Source organism: Molossus molossus, unplaced genomic scaffold (assembly GCF_014108415.1).
Source record: "Molossus molossus isolate mMolMol1 unplaced genomic scaffold, mMolMol1.p scaffold_m16_p_5, whole genome shotgun sequence".
NCBI classification, from domain to species: domain Eukaryota; kingdom Metazoa; phylum Chordata; class Mammalia; order Chiroptera; family Molossidae; genus Molossus; species Molossus molossus.
In genome coordinates this window covers 59,506,403-59,527,788 of record NW_023425388.1, presented here as the reverse complement: position 1 = coordinate 59,527,788, position 21,386 = coordinate 59,506,403, and the positions used below count along the sequence as shown (strand labels likewise).

Genomic DNA, 21,386 nt, shown 5'->3' with positions numbered 1-21,386 from the left:
TCAAAGACTATAGGATCCTTATGAAAGAGAAAGACTTTATAATACCATATCGCTGTTTATTGGAATTTACACTATAAAAATTGGACAGTATTTCTAGAGGATGAGAACAAAGTCCTTGAGTATTAGCTTACAACTGGGTTTATGTAAATGGTTAGAACATACAATGTTATATCCCTTTTCAGAGAAATACCCTATACTGCTACTAAATTCAGACTAATACCTGTTGACTTGTCGGTCTTTCAACCAAGTTGGTATAGAAGTCAATTGTTTGCTCTTCTGTTTTTGACAAATTTAAGGGAAAAACTTTAAAACTTTAGTATAAGTTTAGTTTTTAAACTTTTTAGCTATAATCTTTGCCTTACAAATAACCATTCTTCCTCTGTGTATGAGCAGTTGAGTAGAAAGGTTTAGAACAGTGCTGCCCAGTATGGTAGTCACACTAGTACATGCGACTGCTGAGTAATTGAAATGTAACTAGTGCAACTAAGAAATGGAATTTTATTTCTATTTAATTTGAATTAATTTACATTTAAGTAGCCTTGTATGGGTAGCATGGTTACTCATATTGGATAGCACAGTTTACAGAATGGTTTGTTCATAAGCAAAACATTGTAAAGAAGACAAATAATTTGAAGATAACATTAAGAACAAATTTTCATTCACGGTTGGCAGGTTGGCCTGTCTACATGATAGCACTCCCATTTCCCCAAAATATCTTATTGTTTTTAAAATAATTTTCTTTATTGATTTTTTTTTTTTTTAACTCCTCACCCGAGGACATTTTTACATTTATCTTGAGGTAGAGCAGGAGGGAGAAAGGGAGGAAGAGAGAGAGAGAAACATCAATGTGAGAGAGACACATTGAGTGGTTGCCACCCACACGACTCCAACCGGGACTGGGGACAAACTGCAACCGAGGTACGTGCCCTTAGCGGAAACTGAACCCGGGACTCTCTGGTCCACAGGCTGACGCTCTAACCGCTGAGCCAAACTGGCCAGGGCTTATTTTTTTTTTTTTTAGAGAGAGAGGAAGGGAGAGGGAGAGAGAGATAGAAACATTGATGACAGATCATTAATTGGCTGCCTCCTGGATGCTCCCACTAAGGATCGGCCCACAACCTGGGCGTGTGACCTGACCAGGAATCGACCCCTTGTTGCATAGGTCGGCACTCAACCACTGAGCCACACTGGCCAGTATCTTAATTTGATGCTGGGATTTTTTTTTTAATCCTCACCCGAGGACACCTTTTCATTTGTTCAGATAGAGTGGGAGGAAGAGAGAGCAACATCGACATGAAAGGTACACATCAAGTGGTTGCCACCCGCACGACCCAACCAGGGCCGGGGACAAACTGCAACCGAGGTATGTGCCCTTAGTGGGAACCGAACCCAGGTCTCTCTGGACCGCAGGCCGATGCTCCAACTGCTGAGCCAAACAGGCCAGGGCAATACTGGGATTTTTTTTCCCCACATCACTGATGTAATGACAATAATTTGATGAAGATCTATTTCTTGTTATAAGTTATCTTTTAAGTATACATATTCCCTGGTGATGTCTGTTTCTAGTCTTGGTTCATTTTTATAAATATTTGTTGAGCACATATGTGTACCATGCTATTATATATACTATACGTTGGGAGTACAAAGATGAATAAAATATAATTGCTGTTATTAGCAGTTTAACCTAGTTGGGATTAAGGGAGAGAGTGGAGGGTGCAGGTAAAGGGAAACTTATGTTCCCATTTTTAAAAACCTATCTGCAATTTGATACTGTTTAGGAATAGTCTAAAACTGTTTCTCCCTTTATAAAGGGAAACTTATGTTCCCATTTTTAAAAACCTATCTGCAATTTGATACTGTTTAGGAATAGTCTAAAACTGTTTCTCCCTTTAAAAAACAACAACACATTTTTCTCTAAAGTGAAGAGAGGGTTTTGTTTGTTTTTGCCTCTGTCTCTGCCTGATTATTTTATTTCATACCCTCCCATAAGTGGAATGCAGCTTCTGAATTCTTCCCATTACAGCATACAGCATGACGTGATAGCCAGCTACTCTGAAGCGTTCGGAGTAGTTCTATGAGGTGAAGCCTGCTTGCTCTTTGTGACCTACAGATAGTACCTGAACTATCCCTCCCCTACATTTTTTCCATGGAAACGGTGCTTTATGTTGTTTATCAAGTCACAGCCATGCTCTTTCACAGATCATCTTGAAGTGGTAGAAGTGATCTCTGACTCCTCTGTACTCATGCATTCATTCAACAGATAGGTTTTGATAGCCTCCTATGTGCCAGGCTCTGTAGAACTATGAGGGGAAGTGAGGCATGCCACCTGTGGACTAAGACAATCAAAAGCCACATGCTCTATCAGTCTCTTCCATTTTGGTGGTGACTTGTTAAGATAGTGGAACTTGAAGATGCACCAGCCCAGATCCCTAAATCTCCTTAAGGAGAAGAGCTATTTTCCACTATAAATAAAACTTTTGTTGTGTTAAACCATTGAGGTTTGGAGATATGTTTGTTACCAAAGCATAGCCCAGCCTAGCCTAATATGGGGTTGTTTTTGGTCATTTGCTGTTAGACAAGTACTACTATGATTATCCTTTTTTTTTTTTTTTTAACTCTCACCCAAGGACACTTTGCATCTATCTTCAGATAGAGTGGAGGGAGAGAGGGAGGGAGGGAAGGAGGGGGGGGGGGAGAGAGAGACATCGACTGGTTGCCTCCCACAGAACCCCAACCGGGCCGGGGATAAACCCACCAAGGTACGTGCTCTTAGCGGGAACCGAACCCAGGACTCTATGGTCCGCGGGCTGATGCTCTAACCGCTGAGCAAAACAGGTCAGGGCTGAATATTCTTATAATTTGCACATGTGCAAGATTTTCTTGGATTTATTTATTTTTTTTATTTTTTGGTACATGCCCCTAGCAGGAATGGAACCCTGGACTCTCTGGTCCGCAGGCCGATGCTCCAACCGCTGAGCCAAACCAGCCAGGGCGAGTTTCTTGGATTTATATCCAGGAGTAAAATTGCTGAGTTGCAGAATATACAGACAGATGATCGACTTTACAAGCTAATATTAAATTGTTTTCTGAAGTAGTAGTAACATTTTACTCTCCTGCTAGCAGTGTTTAAGAATCTCTTTTCTCTACATCCTTGCCAACACTTAATTTTGGTCAGTCTTCTTAATTTTTGCCAATGAAGAGGGTGTAAATGGTATCTGCTAATGGCCTTGATTTACATTTGTACTTTTTCTTATGAAATTGGGCATGTTTTTATGTATTTATTCACTGTTAGTAATCTATGAAATGAATGTATCATTTGCTCATTTATTGAATCGTCTTTTGCTTATTTTTTAAAGCCCATGAAGTCATTGATTAAGGCAGTGACCATCTTGGGCATAATTTATTCTTTTTTCTTTATTGAATTTTGGAGAGAGGGGAAGGGAGAGAGAGAGAGAGAGATAGAAACATTGATGAGAGAGAACATTGATTGGCTGCATCCTGCATGCCCCCCCAACCAGGGATTTGGCCCACAACCTGAGCATGTGCCCTGACCGGGAATCGAACCAGTGACCAGTGGGTCGATGCTCAACCACTGAAGCACAATGGCCAGGCTGCTTATTTCTTTATAGAAATTCTTTATATATTCTGGATATTTTGTCAGTTACCTTTTGTTGCAGATCTCCTGGTTTGTGGCTTGTCTAGTCTATTGTGTAGAATGTATCATATTTATCAATCTTTTTTTTTTAGAGTGCTCCATCGTAAAGATATTCTCCTATATAATCTAAAAGAATTTTGCCTTTTACACAAAATCTTTAATTCATTTTCTTCATCTGGATTCCCCAGAAGGTAGAGCTTGACCCAGAAGGCTTACGTGTCTTTACAGTATTAGGAAGTACATTCCCAGGGAGCAGAAGTGTGAGAAAAGGGAAGAAGCACAGAATGAGTGATAACCAATATGGAAGTGTATCTGCTTGCTCAGTCCCATTGTATTGTCCCTCAGAAGTTATATAAAGTTAGTCACAGGATCCTCCAACACAGGATGAGAAAAAGGATCTATCTGATGAGATGAGATCTATGTGTTCTCATCATCATTGGTCAGAGTTAACTACCCTATACTATTAGGTTGCAGGCCTGGGTGCCACAGTAGCCCACGGCAATGTACAGCACAGGCATGAAGTGAGGTGTTGTGATGTGCCTGCATTGAAAAGTTGGCCACACCCACTCTTTACTGGTTTTTGCGGCACAAAGGAACCATAAGCAGCAGAGTGTCCTGAAGCACCCTCTACAAGGCAATGCAGGAAATCCCACACAGAAAGCAGTGCAGGCACCATAAGGTTTTGGAGACTGTGGAGCTGTAGATTAGCATGAAGAGCTGTGACCCTCAGAAGGACAAATACTTCTTGGGCACCGTCAGGCTTAAGTCTACTCCCTGCCCCAAGTTCTCCATATATGTTCTGGGGGACCAGCAGCACTATGACAAAGCCAGAGCCATGGACATCCCCCACATGGACATTGAAGTGCCAAAGAAACTCAGCAAGAATAAGGAACTGGTCAAGAAGCTGGCCAAAAAGTATGATGCTGTTTTGGCTTCAGAATCTCTGATCAAGCAGATCCCACGAATCCTGGGCCCAGGCCTGAATGAGGCTGGCAAGTTCCCTTCCCTTCCTTGCTGACCCACAGTGAGAACATGATGGCCAAAGTCAATCAAGTGAAATCCACAGTCAAGTTCCAGATGAACCAGGTGCTTTGTCTGGCAGTGGCTGTTGGCCACGTGAAATTAATATATGATGAGCTTGTGTACAACATCCACTTAGCTGTCAGTTTTCTAGTGACAGTTCTTCAAAAGAACTGGGCCTGGCCAGTTTGGCTCAGCGGTTAGAGTTTCGGCCCGTGGACCAAGAGTCCTGGGTTCAGTTTTCGCTAAGGGCCCATACCTTGGTTGCAGTTTGTACCTGGCCTGGTTGGGGTCGTGTGGCTGGCAACTACTCGATGTGTGTGTGTGTCTCATGTTGATGTTTCTCTCTCTCTTCCTCTCTCCCTTCTGTTCTATCTGAAGATAAATGATGCAAAAATGTCATCGGGTGAGGATTAAAAAAAAAGAACTGGCAGAACATTTGGGCTTTGTACATCAATAGCATCATGGGCAAGCCCCAGCACCTGTACTAAGGCACAGCTTAATAAACCATACTGCTACCATTAAAAAATAGTAATAAAAGTTGGCCATACTCAATATAGAGCTAGTTGCTGGAGTAGTAGCTGGAACAAGAGACAGATGAAGCTAAGAGGGTCAGAAAAGATGCATGAGTGGTGTGGTGTCTGGTACAGGATTCAATTTTTTAATAAATATTTTTAATGTTAGGGTGAGTCTTTTCACATTATACTTCAAGAGTATCTTTGCTCCTTCTAGGCCTTTGCTCTTTATATAATTTTAGAATTAGCTGTCCAATTTTTCACAAAACCCTTTTGGGATTTTGATTAGGATCCCATTTAATCTACAGGTCAGTTTGGGGAATTTGGCATCTAGACAATTTTGAGTCTTTAAATTCATGAACATTAATATCTCTTCATTTATTTAGGTCTTCTTAATGTCTGTCTTTCAATACATTTTCCTTTTTATAAAAAGGTTCTAGGGCCATGGATCTCAAACTGTTCCAAGGCATTCTGGTGTTCCCCTCTGAGCCCAAAGGACCATAGGATATTTTAAATTTTAGAGGGAAACAGTGATCAACAGCTATTGGACACAGTGTGGACTTCTAACTCTAGGAAGTTCCACAGTTTAATTAGGTTGTGATATATTTGATAATGTCTATCTTTGTGAAATAGTTCACTGAGATGTAAAGTATGAAAATCAATGTGAAACAGAAAGTACATCATCCACTTAGCTGTTCGGCAGGGTCTGGGGTTTCAGAGGTATGCAGTATATTTGCATTATTAGGAATATACATTATTAGAAAATATCGCCCATCTGATGAGTATTTCTCATTTATAGGTGATGAAGAAATAAAAGTAGTATTTTTTTCAATTTACATGTATTGCTTTTTTAAATAGTTACTAAGCTTTCAGGACAAGAATTAATACTAATGAAGTTGTAGACCTAACTTTTTTTTTCTTTATCCTTAAGGATATTTTTTTATTTATCTTCAGATAGAGTGAGAGGGAGGGAGAGAGGGAGAGGAGAAGAGAGGAAGAGAGAGAGAAACATCAGGCGTGAGAGAGAGACATCGATTGGTTGCCTCCCGCATGACCCCAACCGGGGCCAGGGACAAACCGCAACTGAGCTATGTGCCCTTGACCGGAATCAAACCCAGTGACTCTTTGGTCTGCGGGAGGATGCTCTAACCACTGAGCAAAACCGGCCAAGGCGAGTAGACGTAACTATTAAATGAATTAAACTGTTAGGAATTTCTGTTGGTTGGGGCACTAAGTTTGGAACTTCTGTCCTAGGAACTTTTTTTTTTTTTTTTTTTTTAATGATATTATAAATGATATTTCCCCCCTCCCATTTCATTTTATGTTTAGTGTACAAAAATATATTTGAATTTATTCCTCTTCTGCATATTTGTGTTTATCTTAACAATTTACCAATTAATGACCCTGTTTCTTCTTGGAGAAAAAAGTGATAATAAATTGAGATGAAACTTTTTCAAGCACCTTTCACATCCTGTAGTTTCCCATCCCCACTCACTGTGAGAATAATAACTCAGGTCCTCCATTTATAAACAATCAAATCAAGGGCCTGAAAAGATGAGTGTTTTGGCTTTTAATTTACAACTTTATTAATGGCAGTAGTTTATTTGCCTACACTGACTAATGTTTTTTATTTATTTACAAAACACATTTGAGTTTATATAATATATATAAAAACTTTGCTATATGCTATTAGGGAATAAAAAGATATAAAATTAGTACTTTCTCACAAAGAGTAGTGTCAGTAGAGGAAATAATGCTACATCATAATAGATAATAATAGAGACAGGGTCATCATCTGGTTCATGAGTGTTTGCTAAATGTGTAATACATAGAATAATGTGTCCGAATTCTTAATCACTGCCAAATTACTTGTAATGTTCAGTGTTTTGGTCTTCATTTAGTTTAATTGTAAAACTAAATAAGGTTCATGTGTTGTCTCAAAGTGAAAAATACAAGGATATTTTTATGGGCAATGGATTGTTAGATTATGTCTGTATGATATCTTATTTGTTGTAAGCAGTATATTTATTCTACTTTTGCTGATACTTTTATGTAATTTACAGAGTTCCAAAATCAAATATACAAAGCAAGATACCATTTTAACCATTGGCATTCAGTGTATTCACAATGTTGAGCAACCATTACCACTATCTATTTCCAAAACTTTTTCATCATCCCAAACAGAAACTGTGCCCATTAAGCAATAACTCCCCATTTCATCCCCAGTCCCAGGCCATGGTGACCTGTATCCTACTTTCTGTCTCTGAATTTGACCACTCTAGATACCTCACATAAGTGAAATTATACAATATTTGTCCTTTTGTGTCTGGCTTATTTTTCTTAATGTTTTTAAAGTTCATCCTTGTTAAAACATGCATCAAGTTCCATTTCTTTTTAAAGCTAAATGGTACTACAGTGTTTATATATCACAGTTTGTTTATTCAGTCCTGCAAGTTTTGATAGTTTTTCATTCTCATTCAATTTTAAGTATTTTCTAATATCTATAATCTTTTAACCATGTTATTTTATTATTTATTTATTTAGGGGGTAGTAATCCTCATCTGAGGATATTTTTTCATTAATTTTTTTTTTTTTTTAGATAGTGGAAGAGAAGGAGGGAGGGAGGGAAAGAGACAGAGAAAGAGAGAGAGAGATGTGAGAGAGACACATTGATTAGCTGCCTCCTGCACGACCCTGACCTGGGCCAGGGATCAAACCTGCAACCCAGGTATATTGAATCCACGACCCTTCTGTTGTTGGCCAGTGCTCTAACCACTGAACAAACCGTCCAGGGCAGCCATAAGTTATTTTAGAGGTATTTTTTTCCTCGTTATCTTTGTGTTACTGATTTTCAACATGATCTTGTTTAAGAATGTAGAGTGGTCTAGCTGCTGTGGCTCAGTGGATTGAGCATCCTCCCATGGACTGAGAGGTCCTGGTTCAATTCCGGGTCGGGGCACATGCCCAGGTTGCGATCTCAATCCTCAGTAGGGGGTGTGCAGGAGGAAAAAAAATCAAGGGCCGATGTGGATTAGTGGTTGAGCATCGACCCATGCATCAAGAGGTCGCCGGCTCAATTCCCGGTCAGGCACATGCCCAGGTTGTGGGCCAGATTCCCAGTGTGGGGGCAGGGGCATGCAGGAGGCGGCTAATTGATGTTCTCTCTCTCTCTCCCTTCCTCTCTTTGTCTCAAATTGTTATTTCAACCTTATTCTTCTTTGGCTGATTTTAAGAACTCTGATTTTTGATGTTCTTAATTTCACTATGATGTATTTTCACTTTAATGTGCATAGATTACTTTTTATCCTTTTTATTCATTAGATTTCTTCAACTTATTTAATCAGTCCTAGAAATTTTCCAGCTATTAATTTATCTGATGAACCATTTTCTCATTCATTCTATCATCTCCTTCTGGAACTTCGAATAGGTGTTTCTTAGACCATTTAACATACTCAGCTTCTCTTTCTTATTTTTTGTCTCTCTCCTGCATTCTATGTACTTTCTTCAGTTAGATCTCCCACTTCACTAATTCTTTTTTCTGCCAAGTCTTTGCTGCTTTTTTTTTTTTTTTTTTTTTTTAAATTTCCTCACCCAAGGACATTTTCCCATTTTTTGTTTAGCTAGAGTGGGAGAGGGAAAGAGAGAGAGACATCGACGTGAAAGTGACACATCGAGTGGCTGCCACCCACACAACCCAACTAGGGCCGGGGACAAACTGCATCCGAGGTACGCACCCCTAGCAGGAACCGAACCCAGGTCTCTCTGGACTGCAGGCCGATGCTCTAACTGCTGAGCCAAACCGGCAAGGGCTCTTGCTGCTTTTGAAATCAAATGTTGGGTTTTAGCCCTGGCCGGTTTGGCTCAGCGGTTAGAGCGTCGGCCTGCGGTCTGGAGAGACCCGGGTTCGGTTCCCGCTAAGGGCATGTACCTTGGTTGCAGTTTGTCCCCGGCCCTGGTTGGTCGTGCGGGTGGCAGCCACTCGAAGTGTCCCTTCACGTCGATGTTTCTCACTCTCTCTCCCTTCCTCTCTCTCCCTCCCATTCTATCTGTACCAAAAATGGAAAAAATATCCTCGGGTGAGGATAAAAAAAAAATAAATAAATTAAAAAAAAAAATGTTGGGTTTTAATTTTGAGATATTTTTTCTTAACTGGAACTCCCGTATTGTTTTTCATATTTGCTGTTTTTCTGCCTTTTCCTCTGAGCTTCTTATATATACTCCGTCAGATCATTGCACATCTATTTCACCAGACTGTTTTGGCTATTTCTCCATCATGGTGCCTTTTTTTGTTTTCTGGATTTTCACTATGAGGTCTTCTTTTCCTTAGACTTTTATCTTTAAGTATTATTTGAGGCCTGTGTTGAAGTTGTTTTCTCCTAGGAAGGCTTTATGTTTATATTTGATTCTGAGATTCACCAACGAGTTACACCACATTCAATTAAACCTATTTGGGATTTCTTGGGACCTCATAGATGGAATGAAGTCAGATCATAAATGTTCATCTTGTAAGTTTCTCAGAGATTTTTTTTCCCCTTCTGCTCAGAGGGATTTATTTCTGATTTACTGTTACATAGATTATAGCCTTTTGGGTGTTAACTTTATGTGGGAGGGATTCCTAAGATTTTTCAATTTAGGCCGACTGGGTTGATTTTCACTTGCCCCTTGTGAGAGTCATCAAAGTGGAAGTTTATGGTCTCCAGAGCTTAGTAAAACATCCCTCAAGAATAACTGGATTAGTAAATTGCTTACTCTCCTGTTCCTGGTTTCACTTTGGGGGCTCTATGGAAACATCTTTCATCTTAAATAGCTTATCCATGTATTTATAAAGATATGATATGTTATCCAATCCTTTATCTGAATGTGAATCAGAGTTTCTTTTCATTTTTCTTCTTTATTCTTTATCAGTGCCCAAACTTTTCCTTTTTCCTTTCTGGCTTTGCTACTAAGGCCAGATGTTCTGAGTATTGCCACCAAATAAAAACAGTCCTTTCATTCTAATTTGTGAACTTTCCTTTCACAGTTCACAGTTTTGTTGCCTATTTATGATTATTTGGAATTTTTTTCTTTCTTTTTAAAATTTGTTTTTATTTTTTTATTTGGGATATTTTTATTGATGTTTTTGCTCTCAAAGGCATGTGAAGCTTTTTTGGAAGGGAAGAGAGAATAAAAGGCCAGTGGTGTTGGGGCTCTTGTAGTTTATTGAGAGATTGTTAGACATCTTATCAAAGAGTGTTGCGTTATCACATTCATATGCTATTGAAAATTAAGGTCCATTTGTTTATATAAATGTAAGTAAAAATATAATGTAAAATTGTACTTTTAAGTCTTATTTTTTAGTAGTACATGGTTTGTACTTGGATTACCATAGTTGATCTGAGTAGATTATAATAAATTTAGTAATTTCTACTAGTTGGACTGACTGGTTCCAGACACCACTCATTCCTTTTTGTATTTCTGTTGTATATTTAACTTCCCCTAGTCTCCTTCAGTAGACAATTGAGGAATTGTTTTTCTTTGAGTCAAGTCATAATTAAACAATGGGCCTGTTAGAAGAGTACAGTATGTTTTGGGCATTCTTTTTGTTTTGCCTACTTGTTTTTCACTGAAGAGTAGAAAAAGTAAAAAGTATTTAAACAAATTTGGAGAGAGGCACTACTTATCATTTGTCCCTTTTTTATAAAACATTTTTGAGTAATGATGGAGCAAAATATAGGTAAATCAGTATTTTAGCATGAATTGTTTCTGGCTAAATGTAATATGTAAAGAACCTTATCACATCTTTATTTGCAACCTTTTAGGCAGTTGACATGTCAGTAGAAGCAATATACAAAAAAATACACTACTTTATGGATAAGGGTTGAAGACTAAGGCCATGAATTGGTTGTTAGGGGGAAACTATAAATATTTCTTTTTTAAAAAATTGTTTTTCTTTATTGATTTGAGAGAGAAGAAGGGAGAGGGAAAGAGAGATAGAAATATTGATGAGAGAGAACATTGATTGACCACCTCCTGCATGTCCCCCCACTGGGGATCAGGCCCACAATCTGGGCATGTGCCCTGACTGGGAATTGAACCAGCGACCTCTTGGTGCATGGGTTGATGCTCAACCACTGAGCCATACCAGCCGGGCAGGAAACTATAAATATTTCAAAAAATATTTTTGTTAATATAGTGTAGTAGATAATAATGTCGTAGTGAAATGCTCTTTGATAAGAAAACTAATAAATTAAGGAAGAATAATATTTCATCTGGGCACAGAGTATGTACCATAAATCAGTAAAGATTATTGTCTAGTAAATGCAAGGCTCTATGTTAAACATTATAGGAGATAGTAAAACAGTATAGTAGTAATAATAGTAGTAGTGGTATGTATAATCCCTGCCTTTAAATCCCTTGAAGTCTTGGGTAGGAAAGATAGCTAAAGTTATAATTAATGATGCACAGTTATAATCCATTGCTAAAGAATGGTGCAATATATTAACATACTTAAGAAAAAAGCATATGATTAAGAGTTGTTAGTAAACTTGAATTCTTAGTTTTGTTAGTAATTAATTTTGTGACTTTAGGCAAACCACTTACTTTTGGTGCATCAGTTTTTTACATATAAAATGAGGAGGAAGATGGACCAGACAAAGTCTAAAGTTTTTCAGCTTTAATACTCTGAATTTATTTTCCTGTATATCTCCCATTCAGAGGATGTGAGGGGTCATTTTAAGAAGGTATGGATAGACAGGAATGGCCTTTTATAGGAAATATGTTTTGCTGAGCATTGAAAGCTTTAGTTGGATAAAGAAAAGGATGAAGAAAATTTGAAAATTGGGAAATATCTTCACAAAGATGATTTAGGCCAGGAAGGTCTTTGGTATATTTAGGGAACATCAAGTGTAGGATTTACGTGTTGCATTCAAATGAGATCAGAATGATTCACTAGTAAAAGGCCTTAAATGCCAGAGTTTAGTCTGTTGGTTTATAAGTAGCTATGTGTTCAACCAATTCTGACTTATTTCTCTAAACAAAAACTAAACACATAGGAACTCCTTTTTTTTTTTTAATTCCTCACCCGAGGATATTTTTCCATTTATCATCAGATAGAGTGGGAGGGAGGGAGGGAGAGAGAGAGAAAGAAAGAAAGAGAAACATTGACATGATAGAGCCACATCTAGTGGTTGCCTCCCGCACGACCCGACCAGTGCTGGGGATGAACCATAATCAAGGTACATGCCCTTGACCAGAATCGAGCCCAGGACTCATTGGTCCGTGGGCCGATGCCCTAACCACTGAGCAAAACTGGCCAGGGTGCATAAGAACTTTTTAGGGTAGCCTACTTGGTTAGAGCGTCGTCCAAATGTACTAAAAGTTGCAGGTTCAATCCCCAGTCAAGGCACATACAAAAAGCAACCAATGGTACTTCCAGTCAAGATGGTGGCATAGGTAGACACGGTACTCACCTCCTCCCATGACCGCATCAAAATTACAACTAACCTACAGAACAACCCGCATTCAAAACCACCTGAAATCAAGCTGAATGGAAGTCCTACAACCAAAAAATTAAAGAGGAAGCCACATGGAGACTGGTAGGAGGGGCAGAAGAGCTGAGGGCTGGTTTCACACCCACATGTGTGTTGGATAAAAATCAGGAGGGCTGCCTCTCCGGGAAAGTCATCCCTGAGGAGCAAGGTGTCCCCATCCCACATCAGGCAACCCAGTTCAGGGTTTCAGTACCAAGAAGAGAAGTCCCCATAACTTCTGGCCGTAAAAACCAGCGAGAACTGAGGCTGAGGGAGTCTGAGGCTCTGGAGTCCCAGGCAGCTCCTCTTAAAGGGCCCATGCACGGACTTGCTCTAACCTACTCTCTCCAGACTCCAGCATGGAGGAGGCAGCTTGAAAGGCACCAGAGACATACAGGGAAGAACTGAGTTGTTTGGTATTGGGGCGAGAGCTGGAGAGGCAGCTTATTCCCAGACAGATGTGCTGGGTGGAGGCCATTGTTCCTTTGGTGAGCCCTTCCCCAGAGGGCCGGCAGAGAGTCACCATTATCTGGGACTCCAGCAACCTGGCTCACACTGTTTGCCCCACACTGGTGATTCCCTGAGGCTCTGCCCCACCCATCTTTCAGGCCCACCCAAGCTGTTTCCAATGGCTTTACCATAGGATTGGCCCTTCTTGGCTCTTGCTTCAGATTTTCCTAAATTTTCTGAAACAAACAGCACCTGACTTCGACGAGTCCCATACTTCTACCTAAATGTCCCCAGGCCTGGTGCTAGAAGCAGCCAGCCTTGGTTCACAGCTTGGCTTTGCCTGGACACCTCCAAGCCCAGCACAAGAAGCAGCCATCTGTAAATTGCTTTGTAGCTTATGCCTGGTCGTCCCGGGTAGAACAGAGGCAGTGGCTGACCTTGCCCTAGAGGCAGCACACCCAGTGGAAGCTTCAGACCACATCAGAAATACCACCACCCAACCACTTCCACAAGGGATACACAAGGAGTGGATTCAGTGGGTACCAGAGCCCTGCCGAAGTAAGTCTTGCTCTGTGTGCTGGGTCCCTGCACAGCTGATCCTTCAAGGTAGTCAGAGGTCAGGGGTCAGTGGGCATAGCCAGTCCTTGCAGCTGATCAGCCTGAGTAAATCCCTCCTACTGACGTGCCAACAGCAATCAAGACTCAATTACAGCAGAAGGGTGTAAAGTCCACACAAGGGGCGCACCTCGAGGGCCCAGCAGGGGTGAACAGAGAGGCTGTACTACTGGACCCTACATGACACCCACTACAAGGGGCCACCCTACGAAGCCTAGGAGACATAGCAACTTTACCTAATACATATAAACAAACAGAGAGGCAGCCAAAATGAGAAGACAAAGAAACGTGTCCCAAATGAAAGAACAGAAGAGGACTTCAGGAAAAAAACTAAAAGAAATGGAGATTAGTAGTCTAACAGATGCAGAGTTCAAAACACTGGTTATAAGTATGCTCAATGAACTTAGGGAGGAGTTCAAGGAACTTTGAACGTTGAGGAACTTAACGAGAACCTCAATAGCATAAAGAACCAGTCAAAAAAGGAGGATGCACTAACTGAAATGAATAATTTACAGGGACTCAATAGTAGAGTAGGTGAAGCTAAGAAGCAAACCTTTGATTTGGAATATAAGGAAGCAATAAACACCCAATCAGAACCAAGAATAAAAAAATGATAATATAAGAAGCCTGTGGGACAACTTAAAGTGTACCAACATTCACATCATGGGGGTACCAGAAGGAGGAGAGAGAGAGCAAGAAATTGAAAACCTGCTTGAAAAAATAATGACAGAAAACTTCCCTAACTTGGTGAAGGAAACACATATACAAGTCCAGGAAGCGCAGAGAGTCCCAAACAAGATGAACCTAAAGAGGTCCACACCAAGTCATATTATAAGTCAAAATGACAAAGGTTAATGGCAGACAGAATCTTAAAAGCAGCAAGAGAAAAGCAGTTAGTTACCTGCAAAGGAGCTCTCATAAGACTGGCAGCTGATTTCTCAAAAGAAACCTTGCAGGCCAGAAAGGAGTGGCAAGAGATAATTCAGTGATGAAAAGCAACAACCTACCACCAGGATTACTCTATCCTGCAAAGCAGTCATTTAGAATCAATGGCCATGAAGAGTTTCCCAGACAAACAAAAGCTAATGGAGTTCATCATCACCAAACCAATATTATATGAAATGTTGGTGGGTTTTCTTGAAGAAGATTAAAAATATGAGCAATAAAATGGCAATAAATACATATACATCAACCACTGAATCTACAAATAAAATGAGCAAGCAGAACAGAAACAGACTCTCAGATACAGAGAACTTTTTGTTGGTTGCCAAATGGGAGGGGTAAGTTTTTTTTTTTTTTAAGTAGCAATCAGTGAATGCATAAATTGGTGGAATAACAAATTGATGTTGCATGTCCATTTATCTGTCTCCCCACACCCCCCCTTCCACCTTCAATAAATAAAAAATTCAGCAAAAAAGCAAAGAACGGGACATATGACACTGAGTTATAAAGCTCAGGGTACACTTTAAAGCAGAAATTCTGGAAGTGTAGTCTCTGGTAAGCTTGGGGGTCTGTGGGGTCAAAACCTATTTTCATAATAATACTAACACATTCTTTGCCTTTGACCCTGTTTTTGCATGGACATTTGCATTGGTGGTGTGAAAGCAGTAGTGGGTAAAACTTCCTATACTTGAACACAAATGAAGGCATTGGCCAGGGGGGATTGTAGTTTGTTTTTTTTTTATCCTCACCCGAATACATTTTTTTGTTTTTTGTTCAGATAGAGTGGGAGGGAAAGAGAGGAAGAGACAGAGAAACATCGACGTGAAAGGGACACATTGAGTGGTTGCCACCCACATGACCCAACCAGGGCCGGGGACAAACTGCAACCGAGGTACGTGCCCTTAGTGGGAACCAAACCCGGGTCTCTCCAGACCCATAGGACAACGCTCTAACCGCTGAGCAAAACCGGCCAGGGCTAGGTTTTTTTTTAAGCCAGGTTCACTTAAGGATGTATTTGATGAAACAATGAAATTATTAATTTTATAATATCTCTACTTTTGAGTTCACTTTTAAAGTATTTATGTAGCAAATTGGTATGTGTTTATAAGACACTACGAAGTATGATGGATTGTCTTGCAGAAAACCACTTATGTGATTGAACTAAACTACCCCTTTTTTTCATGGAATACTATTTTTTTTTTTTTTAATCCTCACCCGAGGACACTTTTCCATTTTTTGTTCAGGTAGAGTGGGAGGGAGAGAGAGGAACAGAGAGAGAGAAACATCGATGTGAAAAGGACACATCGAGTGGTTGCCACCCGCACAACCAACCAGGGCTGGAGACAAACTGCAACCGAGGTACGCGCCCTTAGCGGAACCGAACCCGGGTCTCTCCAGACCGCAGGCCGATGCTCTAACCACTGAGCCAAACCGGCCAGGGCCATGGAATACTATTTTTATTTAAAAGAATGACTGGCCCACAAACTTGGGTCTTTCTGACTTCGTTATTTGGCACACATTTTTCAAAATCATGAATAAAAGTGATTTAAGCTCTCAAGTGGAAATTAGAGTTTTAGAAAACTTGTATCTACTTGCTTGAGTTGGACAGTTTTTCAGTACTTAGACTTTTCTGATTATATCATTGGTTAAATTAATTCATGTGATTTTATTTTTATTTTATAATGAAATGTGTAAACATGGAATATCTTCAAAATTTATTGAACCAATATTTTCCGAATAATCAGTTTCTCACACTATCAGATTCATACATGAGATGAATTTAAACTGCAAGAGAAATCAATGGTTTAAATGTAACAGAGTACAAAAAAAAGTGATTACTGTAGTTTCCGAATCCACAATTAACTTTTGGGAAGGTTGAGTTTGGGGTATTATCAAAAAGGAATATTTATAATTATCTGAAAGCTATTCAAATACTTTCTTTTTTAGCTACCTATCTACGTAGACTAGATTTTCTTCATACACTTCCACCAAAACATAACACAATAAATTGCAGAAGCAGATAATGAGAATCCAGCTCTTCTACTAAACCAGACATATAAAAGATTTGCAAAAATGTAAAATAATTCTACTCTTCTCAAATTTATTGTTTTATTTTTCATAAAAACATTTATGTTAACATGTAATGGGTTTATTTAATTCTTTTTTTCTTTATTGATTTTAGAGGGAGAAGAAGGCAGAGGGAGAGAGAATTAGTAACATCGATGAGAGAGAACAGTGATTGGCTGCCTTCTGGAAGCCCCCCACTGGGGATTTGACCCACAACCTGGGCATGTGCCCTGACTGGGAATCGAACAAGTAACCTCCTGTTGCATGGGTCGACACTCAACCAGTGAATCACACCGGCCGGGCATGGGTTTATTTTTTAATGAAATAACTATTTAACTTATTTTAATTTTCATATGATAAATATTGACAGATATAACCCACATAAACAAAAATTATTTGAGATTCTCATATTTTTAAGAGTTCTGAAGGTGTCTTGAGGCCAAAATGTTTTGAGAAGTGCTGCTTTGAACAAACTAAGTGGCTTTTAATATACTTGTGTTCAGATACTGATAAAGGGCATGCATGACCTAACTGATAATGAGTATATGTTGGTCTTTTCTACTTTTAGATTATGAACTCTTAGAGAACTAGATCTTCTTTTATATTCTCCAATTTCTAGCATAGGATCTTTTTTTCCCTAAATAATTGTAGAGCCAGCCATCTTAGGAGATCAGCACCACTGGCTTTTAGCTCTCTGATGGATTTTTTTAAAAAATGTTTTTATTGATTTTTGAGAGAGAAACATTGATCAGTTGCCTCCTGCATGCCCCTTACTGGGGATTGAGCCCGAAACCCAGGCATGTTCCCTGACAGAGAATCAAACCAGGACCTCTCATTCCATGGAATGGCGCTAAACCCACTGAACCACATCGGCCAGGCCTTTTTTTTTTTTTTTTTAAATCTTTATTGTTGAAATATTACAGATATCCCCCTATTGACCCCCAACCCCCCTGCCTTCACTGAGCTATTGTCTGTGTCCATGGGTTATGCATATATGCATATAAGTTCTTTGGTTAACCTGCTCCCCTTCCCTTTGAGATTTCTAGCATAAGATCTTACAAATAATAATAATCATATAGTAGAAGCAACAACATTCACTCTTTATTAACTCATTTAATCTTTATTTTATGCAGTAAATATTAATTTTTTTGAAAATTTAGTTGTAATTTACATAGCTGAAATTTACCATTTTAATAAAAGTGTACAATTGAGTGGTTTTGTTACCAGAAAGGGACCTGCCCTGAGCTGGTCTGCCTAGGGCCAGCCAGTAGTGTGTGGGTTCTTGACTTTGTGCAGGAAAAGTTTTACAACACGAGTCCATGTGAATTTTAGACATTTATTAAAGCTGGGCATAGTGAGGGCTAGGGAAATGAGTCCAGGCTGGTCTGCTTTGGCTCACTAAGAAATAAGAGAAAAGGGGGCCTTGGGGGCAGGTTCAGGGAGTTTGTCTGGAACGAGTTGCTGCTGCCTATTGCTGCAGTGGTTGCAAGCCTCATGGGGTCCCTTAGAGTTTAGGAGATGCTTGCCTGTGGGGCCAGAGGAGAAGGGCACATGTATGTGCTCCTGGATAGGGAAGCGAGAGTGGGTCCTTTTTCTTGAGGCTTTTATTTGCTCTTGCAGGTGAGACTCTTAGGAAATTCTCAGGGGAGGGTTTCAACAGAATATTTATCAGTTTTCTAGACGTGCTCCTTCAGGGTCATGGTCTTCACTGATTGATCAATGTCAGGGTTGGGGGGTCATTGTAGCTCTCCTGGCGTCACCCACCTGGTTTTGCTGTTTTTTGGGGTCTGGAGCTGAACTACAATTGAGGCCTAGATGTTATTTCTAGGGAGGTGACCTATATCTGCTGTAAATCGCTCTGCCAGTTTGTTCAGCTCTCTGTCTCAGTTTTCCTATTCCACTTGGCCTGGCTCACTAGCCTATCTCAGTTTTAATATATTCACAAGGTTGTACAACCATTACCAATGTCTAATTCCAGAACATTTTCCCTTCCTCCAAAGAAACTTCACACTCATTAGCAGTCACATCCCATTCCCCCTCAGTTCCTAGCAATCACCAGTCTACTTTCTCTCTCTATGGACTTCATGTAAATGGAATCATATATATGTTCCTTTTTGTATCTTTTTTTTTTTCACTTCTGTTTTCAAGATTCATCATGTAGCATGTATCATCACCTCGTTACTTTTTATGGCTGAATAATATTCCCATGCTTTGTCTATCTGTTCACTTTTTTTTTTCCTTTATTGATTTGAGAGAGAGAGGAAAGGAGAGGGAAAGAAAGATAGAAACATCCATGAGAGAGAACATCAATTGGCCGCCTCTTGCATGCTCCCTGCTGGGTATTTGGCCCACAACTTGGGCATGTGCCCTGATTTCTTGGTGCATGGGTCAACGCTCAAACACTGAGCCACATCGGCAGGTTATCTGTTCACTTGTTCATGGATATTTTGGTTGTTTTCATTTTTTGGCTGTTAAGATAATGCTGCTGTGAACATTTGTATGAGATTTTGTGTGGGCATAGTTTTTAGTTCTCTTCTACTGGGAGTGACATTGCTAAGTCATGTGATAGGTAGCATATTTAACTCTTAGAAGAACTTACTAATTCCCTTTTTAGTAGACTTTTTATTTTGGAATAATTTTAGATTTACTGAGAAGTTGCAAAGGTAGTAGATTTCCTGTATAGCTATCACCAATCTTCCCCTAATGTTAACATTACATAAACCGTAAAAAATATATCAAAGCGAAGAAGCCAACATTGGTACATTACTACCATTAACTACATTCTAGATTTTATTTGGATTTCAAGAGTTTCTCATTGTCCTGTGTCCTAAGACTCCTCTGTTTTATGACAGTTTCTCAGCCTTTCTGTTTTCATGTCCTTGACAGTTTTGAGGACACTGGTCAGGAACTTTGTAGAATGTCCCTCAGTTTGGGTTTGTCTGATGTTTTTCCCATAATTAGACTGGGTTATGGTTTTAGGGGAAGAATACCACACAGGTGGAGTGTGCATTTCATCACATTAGAATTGAAGGTGAGTGATATCAACATGACTTACAACTGGAGACGTTAACCTTGATCACTAGGTTAATGCACTTATAGGGAAAAAACTTGGTTCTATAGAAAGTAATTTCATAGGGTGATCTGATCATAAATTCCTAACTGGGCAAGTCAGGGTAGGTCGTCACACCCCAGGCATATAACTTTTGTTTTTTTATTTTATTTTTTTAAAATCTTTATTGTTGAATGTATTACAGATGTTCCTCATTTTTCTCCCATTGACCCTCTCCTCCCCACTCCCGCCCCCCTCCCGCCTTTTCCCACACTATTGTCTGTGTCCATTGGTTATGCATATAAGTTCTTTGGTTTATTTCTTGCCTCCCCCCAACCCCTTTCCCATTGTACTTCTTAATCTCTTCACCTTTTTCATCCATTCCCCCAACCCCCCTCCCATATGGCAACCAACAAAATGTTCTCTGTATCTATGAGAATGTTTCTGTTCTACCTGTTCATTTTGTTTGTAGATTGCATTGTTGATTGATATGTATTCATTGCCATTTTGTTTGTTCATACATTTTATCTTTTTCTTCAAAAAGACCCTTCATCATTTCATATAATAACGGTTTGGTAGTGATGAACTCCTTTAACTTTTTCTTGTCTGGGAAAGTTTTTATATGTCCATCGATTCTAAATGACAGCTTTGCAGGATAGAGTAATTTTGGTTGTCGGTTCTTGCTTTTCATCACTCTGAATATTTCTTGCCTCTCCCTTCTGGCCTGCAAAGTTTCTTTTGAGAAATCAGCTGACAGCCTAATGGGAACTCCCTTGTAGGTAACTAGCTGCCTTTCTCTTGCTGCTTTTAAGAGTCTCTCTTTGTCTTGAACGTTTTGCATTTAGATGATGATGTGTCTTGGTGTGGGCCTCTTGGGGTTCATCTTGTTTGGGACTCTCTGTGCTTCCTGGACTTGTATGTCTGTTTCCTTCACCAAGTTAGGAAAGTTTTCTGCCATTATTGTTTCAAACAGGTTTTCGATTTCTTGTTCTCGCTCTTCTCTTTCTGGCACCCCCAAGATGTGAATGTTGGCACACTTGAAGTTGTCCCAGAGGCTCCTTACACTATCCTCATTTTTTTGGATTCCTTTTTCTTTTTGCTGTTCTGATTGGGCATTTTTTGCTTCCTTATATTCCAAATCGATGGTTTGCTCCTTGGATTTACGTACTCTACTATTGAAGCTGTGTAAATTATTCTTTATTTCAGTTAATGCCTCCTTCAATTCTAACTGTGTATCCATGATTTCTGACTGGTCCTTTTTTATGCTCTTGAGGCCCTCCCTAAGTTCACTGAGGTTCTCACTAAGTTCATTGAGCATCCTTATAAGCAGTATTTTGAACTCAGCATCTGTTAGGTTGCTTATCTCCATTTCGCTTAGTTCTTTTCTTGGGGTTTTGTTCTGTTCTTTCATTTGGGACCTGTTTCTTTGTCTCCTCATTTTGGCTGCCTCCCTGTGTTTGTTTCAGTGTATTACCTTATGAGAGGTATGAGGCTCGCTGAGACCAGATGCTGCTCGTTGGAAAGAATTTAGGAAAAACCTGAAGCAGGATCCAAGACAGGCCAAT

General features: G+C 39.6%; 1 protein-coding gene and 1 pseudogene across 1 annotated transcript in view; both read left to right on the top strand.

Annotated features, from left to right (window-relative positions):
• PAK2 (p21 (RAC1) activated kinase 2) overlaps positions 1–21,386 on the top strand; it is a 107,228-nt gene that overhangs the window by 25,767 nt on the left and 60,075 nt on the right. The gene's annotated exons all lie outside the window — the stretch shown is intronic.
• LOC118617883 lies at positions 3,561–4,909 on the top strand (annotated as a pseudogene).